General features: G+C 42.0%; 1 protein-coding gene across 1 annotated transcript in view; it reads right to left on the reverse strand.

The window, feature by feature from the left end:
* The window catches only part of Slc38a11 (solute carrier family 38 member 11), a 48687-nt gene extending 48268 nt beyond the window's left edge, over positions 1 to 419 (reverse strand). Inside the window, exon 1 of the mRNA XM_059259162.1 lies at positions 314 to 419. The gene's annotated coding sequence lies outside the window, so the exon portion shown is untranslated. The remainder of the gene's footprint in view (positions 1 to 313) is intronic.
* Between the last annotated feature and the right edge of the window lie 7834 nt (positions 420 to 8253).

The following is an 8253-nucleotide window of genomic DNA, read 5'->3' on the forward strand; positions in this document are numbered from 1 at the left end:
CATGAATCTGGAAGTTCCATACAGATACTAATGTGATTTAAGTCATGGATTCTACTTCAGAAAAAAAGGAAGAAATGCATTAGATGAAATGATCACTTGACCAGGCAATCTATGAAAAGCCCATTTTCCCTGTCCACTGTGCATCCCACCTCCCCCAGGATGCTGTCTGCTGTCGAGTGAAACACAGTCATCCATTTAAGATTTTTTTTCCTTTAAAAACAACCAGCAACTGCTAGCAGAATATTAACAGTTTTAAAAGCTTGCTTTTTTTTTTAACTTCACAAACAGAACCAAGCAGCCACAGATGGCTTACCTATTATCCCAGATCCTATAACAGAATTGACTACGTTGAACACAGCTGTAGACTGACACGATTTCCCTTGGCGTCCATGCCCGGAGACCAGGCTTTCTCTGTCACTCAGGTCTGTTTCTCTCTATTTTAACAGATAAAAGAATGATTAAATGTTTACCAGCTTGAAACAGGGAAAATACCCGATAAATAAGCAACGCATGATTCAAACATAGAAATGACATCAAGTAATTCCTATGGCGTTAATAATATGACAATAAGAAGGGAAAACAGGAAAGGCTAGTCACTCAAAAGAACTTTACAAAGTTTACCCGAAAGTCTGCACTTTTGGCTGCCAACTCCCTTGACCTAATTCCAGAGTATGGGGTCTGTTGGGAGTCAGTCACATGATTTCATGAAATTAAAGAGGTTATAGAAAAGTATTTACTAAGAAGGTGTAGGTCAGATGAAGTCAAATAAAGCCCCCTCCTCCTTTTTGCCAAACCAAGACCCCAGCCTGGGAACTGTTCAGATCCTGCCCCGGTGCCAGTTTTACCTGCCGTGGGTCCCTCAGCTGCGGCTGCTGGTAGCTCATATCTGCACAAGGGAAGGTTCTGGGGCTGGAAAGCCGGCTCCCACCTGGCCAGGCTCCCCTGCCGCTTTGCCTGCAGTTAAGGTTGCCAGAGAGATGGAGGGAGCCGGTTCCGCGGGTCTGGGTACCCTGGACGCCAGGATGCAGCTCACAGGTCTCCGCCTTCGCCGGGGGCGGGTTCTCCCCTGGCTGCTACTGGTGTGGATGCTGTAGGATATTTCCAACCCGCAGCCCAATCTCCCCTCACTCAGAGCGCAGGGATATCTTTCCCTGAAACTGCAAAAGTACAACCTGTCCCTCCCACAGCGCCCTAGCTTGCTTCTGTTCCTTACTCAGCTGTTGGTTCCTATCCTGGAGTCTGCAGCCAGCTAAGAACCCAGAAGCACCCAGCTCCACCGAGTCACTTCTCTGCAGGGCGTTGCGACCCTTACACCTACCTCTTTTGGGCAGAACAGGACGGATGAAATTTTAGGACTTAGCTATTAAGTGGAAATTGAAGGCCCCAGAAAGAAATAAATAGAGCACAACACAACATGAAACACTGTTCCTGGGATTTTAGGAAGCTTGTTTGCTTTGCATGCCTCAATTAAACGCGTCCTGGTAACTTTTCGGAAGAAGAGACATAAAGAGAAAGGCATGATAGACTGACACTGGATTCAGGTAATGAACCTTTGAAAGGGAAAGGGGCGAACAGGGGATGAAGAATGGAAGGCACCTAGAATATTCGAGCTAGGAAGAACCTTACGTGAACTTCTATTTATCCTTTCGTGTTAAGCAGGATCAAACAGGCCTGGAGTTTTCAGCCCCACAGATACAGAGCAGATGGAGAGGGAACTTTGGGTCAATAAGAACAATAACACATAGACGCTGACGAAACAGAGAGGTTCTCTTTTTCGTGAACACTTAAAATTATGGGGGAAATTTTTTTGATAGGGAAAATGAGAGTGGGAAGGTAGCTCCGTGGGTAAAGCCCTTTGCATGAAGACACGAAGGCCAGAGTTTGGATCCTCAGGACCCCTTGACTGCCAAGTGAGTGTGGGGGAGACAGGATTCCCAGAGCAAGCTGGACAGCTAAACTCGCTGATGGGCAACCCTCAGGTTAAACTGAGAAACACTGCTCCAGTGAACGAAGTGGAGATTCATGGAGGAGAGCTCCACTTCAGAACTGGACCTCCACACATGCACACATAGGCACCCACACACATGTACACAACATGCAAAAGAAAAGAGAAAAAAATGGAAAAGCTGGAGTTATATAAAAAATCATCCACTACTCTGGACCATCGGTTGAAGAAGTTTTAACATTTGTCCTTGCTCTTTAGTTTGTAGAAATGAACACTTAATGCTGCAGTAGAAACCCCATCGGCTTCCTAGTCCTTCCTCCGCACAATGGCTCATGAAGTTACCAGTACTTTTTCCATCTATAATTCATAAGTATTTGTTTGTAACCATAAGTTACACACACACACACACACACACACACACACACACACACACATATATACTTCAATCTTTTTTCAAGTTTTGCAGGAATGGTACCACAGGACATATGATATTTTCCGACTGACACTTCAATTGTTGACTGGGTATTCTGTTTTAAGAAGAGTACACTCATGGTATAGCAAGATGGCTCAGTGAGTAAAATAGCTCAGCCCTGAGCCTGAGGACCTGCATTTGACTTCTGGAACTCACATGGAAGAGGTGAGAACAGACTTCTAAGGTCGCCTCTGACCTCCACATCTGTGCCATGGTACATTCACCCACACACCTACAGGCACACACTAAACAGGTAAGTAAATGTAATATGATGTACTAATTAGACACCTGCAGATGCCTTCATCTAACAGTTTACATGGGCATTTCTCGATGGAAAGGAACTGTGCTTACTTCTCATTTTACCATCTTCTGGAGCATGTATCACAGAGAACTGGCCACTGGGTACTAGACAAGGACATTTTAGCTTCAGTAAGTGCTTCCAAATTGCTCTACATATTGATAATTCCTATTACACTCCCTCAGCAGGGGTGAAATCCTTGGTTTTCTGCATTGCCAACACTAAAACATCAAGAAAGGTTTATTTATTTCATATTTTGCTTAACGTTTTGCTGTTCCTGTGAGTTTTTAAATGGGACATGATGAATGCTTAAATTTCCATATCTTATAAGTAAAGGACCTTTGCACATACTCAATACCTATTGGTTTTGTTCTTTTCATAAACGTAATTTTACAACCTTTGAACACTTGGTTTTGGTTATTTGACCTTCCTTTCTTCCTTCCTTCCCTCCCTCCGTCCCTCCCTCAATTCCTCTTTTTTTTTCTTTCTCATTTGGAGACAGTGTCTCATTGTGCAGCCTTGGTGGGCCTAGAACTTACTATGTAGAACAGCCTGGCTTTGAACTTCCAGCAATCCTCCTGCCTCAGCCTCCTGAGTGCTAGTACTCTAACTGTGCCATCATATCTAGCTGGTCTTCTTGTTGATTGTGAGGATTAGTTATACATCTGGGACACCAAACCTATGTCAGCCATGTATTTTGTACACAACTCCTCGCTCCTTTAAAAATTATGTTTCTTCATTAACATTTGTAATTTTGATATACTTAAAATTAATAACCTAAATCCAGACACAAATGAATTGAGAGGAAATACAACCCTATTTTATTAAACTTATAGATTAAAAGTCTTAAAGAGATAACAAATTGGATAAAATGTTATAGTAATATGTTAGCAGCATCTAACATAGGTCATTGAAACTCAAGATTGAAGAGAGAGTTTGGTTTTTAAAATATCCACATATAATTTACAGCATTCACAGAAGAGATTATTATGCTATTTCACTAGATGCAGAAAAACATTCGATAAGCCTGACTATAATTTTGAATTCATGATTAAACCTTTTGTAAATTGAAAACTTCCTTAAGTTTACAACCAACAACACGTTTTCCATTATGAGGAAGTTTCGGAAGCATTCCCATTTCTTTAATAATGAAACAAAAATGTGCAACTCATAATACACAGTGGTATTGAAGTTCCAAGCCCAAAACGATAGTAAATGAAGGAGAAAATGAAGGTATGAGGATTAGAAAGACAGAAACAAGACAAAACAACCCTGCCCTTGTTTTCAAGTGATGAGATATTTATAAAGAAAACGCCAAAAGAATTAGAGAAAATATTTGTTATATTGAGAGAACATAGAGAGATGACAAGATTTAAGATTAGCATATGCTAATTTCTATATACTAATAAAAACCAGATATAATTTAATTTGAAAGAATATAATACTACCAGTGAATATCAAATTCTTTATAAGAAATGCAATGAATATTTGAGACTATAAACTTGAAATGTTGGTAAAAACTTAACTTCTTAATCAAAAGAAAAAATTAGTTTTTAAAAAGTATAAAATAAAGCCAGCGGTGGTGGCACACACCTTTAATCCCAGCATTTGGGAGGCAGAGCCAAGTGGATCTCTGTGAGTTCGAGGTCAGCCTAGGCTATAGAGTGAGTTCCAGGAAAGGCACAAAGTTATACAGAGAAACCCTGTCTCGAAAAAACCAAAAAAAAAAAAAAAGTATAAAATACAGGGGGATTATTAGGAAGAGGGAAAGGATAGCAAGGGGGGAAGGATGGGAAGGAGGGAAGAGCAGGATGAAGGAAAACAAAGTAACAATGACATCAGGAAGTTTGAAGGCAAATGGATGGAACTAGAAAGTGTCATCCTGAGTTAGGGAACCCAGACCTAGAAAGTACATGATATGCACATGGTATGTATTCACTCATAAGTGGATATCAGCTGGAAAGTAAAGGATAACCATGCCGCTACAATCCACAGACCAGAGAGGCCAAGTAACAAGGAGGGCCCAAGCAAGGATGCATGGATCTCCCTGGGAAGGGGAAATAGAAGCGGTCTTCTGGGTGGACTAGGGGTAGGTGGGATGGGAACATGAGAGATCCGATTGGCATGTGGATGGAGGGAGAGAGTACTGAAAGAGATGACTGGAAAGAGGGGAGCATTTCAGGGTCAGGTAGAAACTTCATACAGGGGAGACTCCCAGGAATCTACAAGGATGACCCCAGCCAAGACTCCTAGCAGTAGTGGATTCATAGCCTGAACTGGCCATCCCCTATGATCAGGGAAGACTTCCAGGGGAGGCATTGGGACTCCAACCCAGCCACATAACCTTTGACCTACAGCCAGTCCTGTCTATGGAATGAGCGGAGGTGGGGGAATAAGGGTGGTGTAGAGACTGTGGCAGTGGCCAACCAATGACTGGTCCAGTCTCACACCCGTACCAGGAGAGGGATCCCACCCCTGACACTGCCTGGAGAGCCAGGACCTAGAGACTGGATGGCCCAGAGGCCTAGAATAGAACCAAACACTACTGGAGAGAGGAAAAAATGTCAATGTAATGATGCCTAACGATATTCTGCTGCACTTGTAGACTGGTGACTACCCCAAATGTCAGCAGAGAGCCTTCATCCAGTAACCAATAGAAACAGATGCAGAGACCCACAACCAAACATTAGGCCGATCCTAGGGAATCCTGATGAATAGAGGGAGGAAGGGTTGATTGTAAGAGCCAGAGGGGTCAAGAACATCACAAGAAAACTCACAGAAACAACTAACCTTGGATCATAGGAACTCACAGAGTTTGAACCAACAACCAGGGAGCCTGCATGGGACCAAACTAGGCCCTCTACATGTAAGTGACAGCTGTGTCTCTTGGTCTACTTGTGGGCTCCTAACAAGGGGAGCAGGGGCTGCCCCTAATGCTTGGCTCTTGGGAACCTACTCCTCATACTGGTTTGCCTTGCCTAGCCTTAATACAAGGGAGGTGCTTAGTCCTAGGCAAGTTGACATGCCCTGCTTTGTTGATACCCATGGGAGGTCTCCTCTTTTCTAATACAGAGGAGGAGTGGAGGGGAGAGTAGAAGTGGGAGGGACTGAGAGGAGAGGAGGGAGGGGAAACTGTGGTCGGGATGTAAAAAAAAAGCAAGAAAGAACAGGGCATCATTACACCCATTACTTTGTGTGCTAACTTAAAAATTCCTGTAAAAAAGAGTGGAGGGACTGCAGGGTATCTCATTCACTAAGAGTGCTTGCCATACAAGCTAGGTGCCCTGAGTTCCACTGCTGGAATCTGTGGTTGAGTGAGGAGGGAAATGACTCCAGAAAGATGTTCTCTGACCTTCCCATGAACACTGAGATGTCCATGCTTGTTTGCCTCCCCCCGGCTAATAACTAAAATAAAAAATAAAAAAGAACAGAAAACAAACAAAAAATAGAGATATTTTGTAAATTGTTTTATTTCTACTCCAGAAATAACTTTAAGATGAAGAAAAGTATGTCTGCCTGGCTGTGTATTTATTTTTCTGTTGCAGAAAAATTTTCTCTTAGTGTCTGTGAGTTTTAAAAAGTCTATGAAGTCTCTCTCTGATACTCCCTTCAGAAGCCATTTAGTTTATCTTCTTTTGTGACTGGGCAAGGCTCCACAATCTCCTTCTGATCTTCAAGATCTTCAACATCCAGCTTTTGATAAAAGTGATGTGCTCCATTTCAGATACCAAGGTATAGATGTCTGTGGCCATTGGTTTGCTATTTCTTTGGTCACATCAGGAAAAATTTTAATTGCATATGGAGAGGATCATATGGTAAGGAACTGTAGACCCCTACAATGTCACGTGAGTGAGACATACAGGTCCTTCAACCTCAGCCTAGCTGTAACCTTATGAAAGACCCTGACCTAGGGTGTCCAAGCAAATTGTTCTCAAATTCCTGAGACACGGAAAATGTGAGATAGCAAGTGTTATTGATTTTCCAGGTAGGCCACTAATTTTGTAGTTGTTTGTTACACATAAGTAGATAGCTAAGATAGAACGTGTGCATGTATATATACACATTTATGTATGTATAAACAATTGAACAACTTTTCTATACATATTTAATGATATTTCTTGAATGGACCTTTACATAATTTCAAAATTATTGTCCTTTAGTATAACTTCAAAAGTGCTGGATTCTTAGTGAGAAAATCTGAAGAAAGAAAATCCAATACAGAATCAGCGACAGTCCTCCCCTGCAGAGGTAAACATAGCTAATGTGCTCGAACCCTTCAGTTTAGACAGATTACATAGTGCTTTCTAGGATAAGTGATATTCACATGCAAAAGGAAAAACGCTCACTGACATTATCGAGTCTGTCTGTTGTAGCATCAGACTGAGGCCAGAAAACCAGACTTTCAGGAATACTGAGAGCCTTAATTTGAGCTTTTTATAGACTCACACAGTTATATAAAGTGTATACTTTGCTCATGTAGGATATTGTTTTTCCCATTTGTTTCTTCATAACCCAGACTAGCTAACTTCTGATAGTCCCTAGCTGTCCTACAATTAATGGACAAAGGTCCATCCAGGCAGAAGTCTAGATTTAGGAGGCTCTTCCGAATGGTTAAGCGTACCCCTTCTGACAGTATTAAGGTTTGATTTGGGACGAAACTAAGGAGTTTAGTAAATTGGTCTATGATAAAGTTTTCATAAATGTTTGCAGCTGTTGTATCTAAACAGGGAAATACTTTGTTGGGTCAAAATTGTCCAAGACAAGGGAGGTTTCATTACTGCAGTAGAAACTAGTTCTAAGTGTCTTGTTAGGGTTTCTTTCTTGTCCTTCTTTCCTTCCTTCCTTCCTTCCTTCCTTCCTTCCTTCCTTCTTTCTTCCTTTCTTTCTTTTTCTTTCTCTTTCTTTCCTGCCTTTCTCCCTCCCTCCCTTCTTTCTTTTTCTCTTTCTTCTTTTCTTCCTGCCTTCCTTCCTTTCTTTCTTCCTTTCTTGTTTTCACTTTTCAAGACAAAGTTTCTCTGTGTAGCTCTGGCTGTCCCGGAACTCGCTCTGTAAACCAGGCTAGCCTCAAACTCAGAGACCCACCTGCCTCGGCTTCCCACGCGCTGGGATTAAAGGCGCATGCCATCACTCCTTAACTTCGTTAGGGCTCCATTGCTGTGATATAAAACACTATGACCAAAGGCAGCGTGGGGAAAAGGGCTTTATTTTGTCTTACTTCCAGTAACAGTCTCTCACTGAAGAAAGTCAGGGCAGGAGTTCAAGCTGAGAACTCGACACAAGAACTGAAGCAGAAGCAAAGGAGGAATGCTGCTTACTGGCTTCTCTCATGACTTCCTTAGCCTGCTTTTTTTGTACCATCTAGGACCATCTGTTCAGTGTGGCACTGCCCACAGTAGGTGGGGCCCTTACAGTTCCATCATTAATAAAGAAAATACCCTACAGACTTTCCTATAGGCCAACCTTTGTTGTTTCTTTTGTTTCTTTTTTATTAAACCTTTATTGATTCTCTGTGGATTTTACATCATACACTCTGATCCT

Source organism: Peromyscus eremicus, chromosome 4 (genome assembly GCF_949786415.1).
Source record: "Peromyscus eremicus chromosome 4, PerEre_H2_v1, whole genome shotgun sequence".
In the NCBI taxonomy this organism is placed as follows: Eukaryota; Metazoa; Chordata; class Mammalia; order Rodentia; family Cricetidae; genus Peromyscus; species Peromyscus eremicus.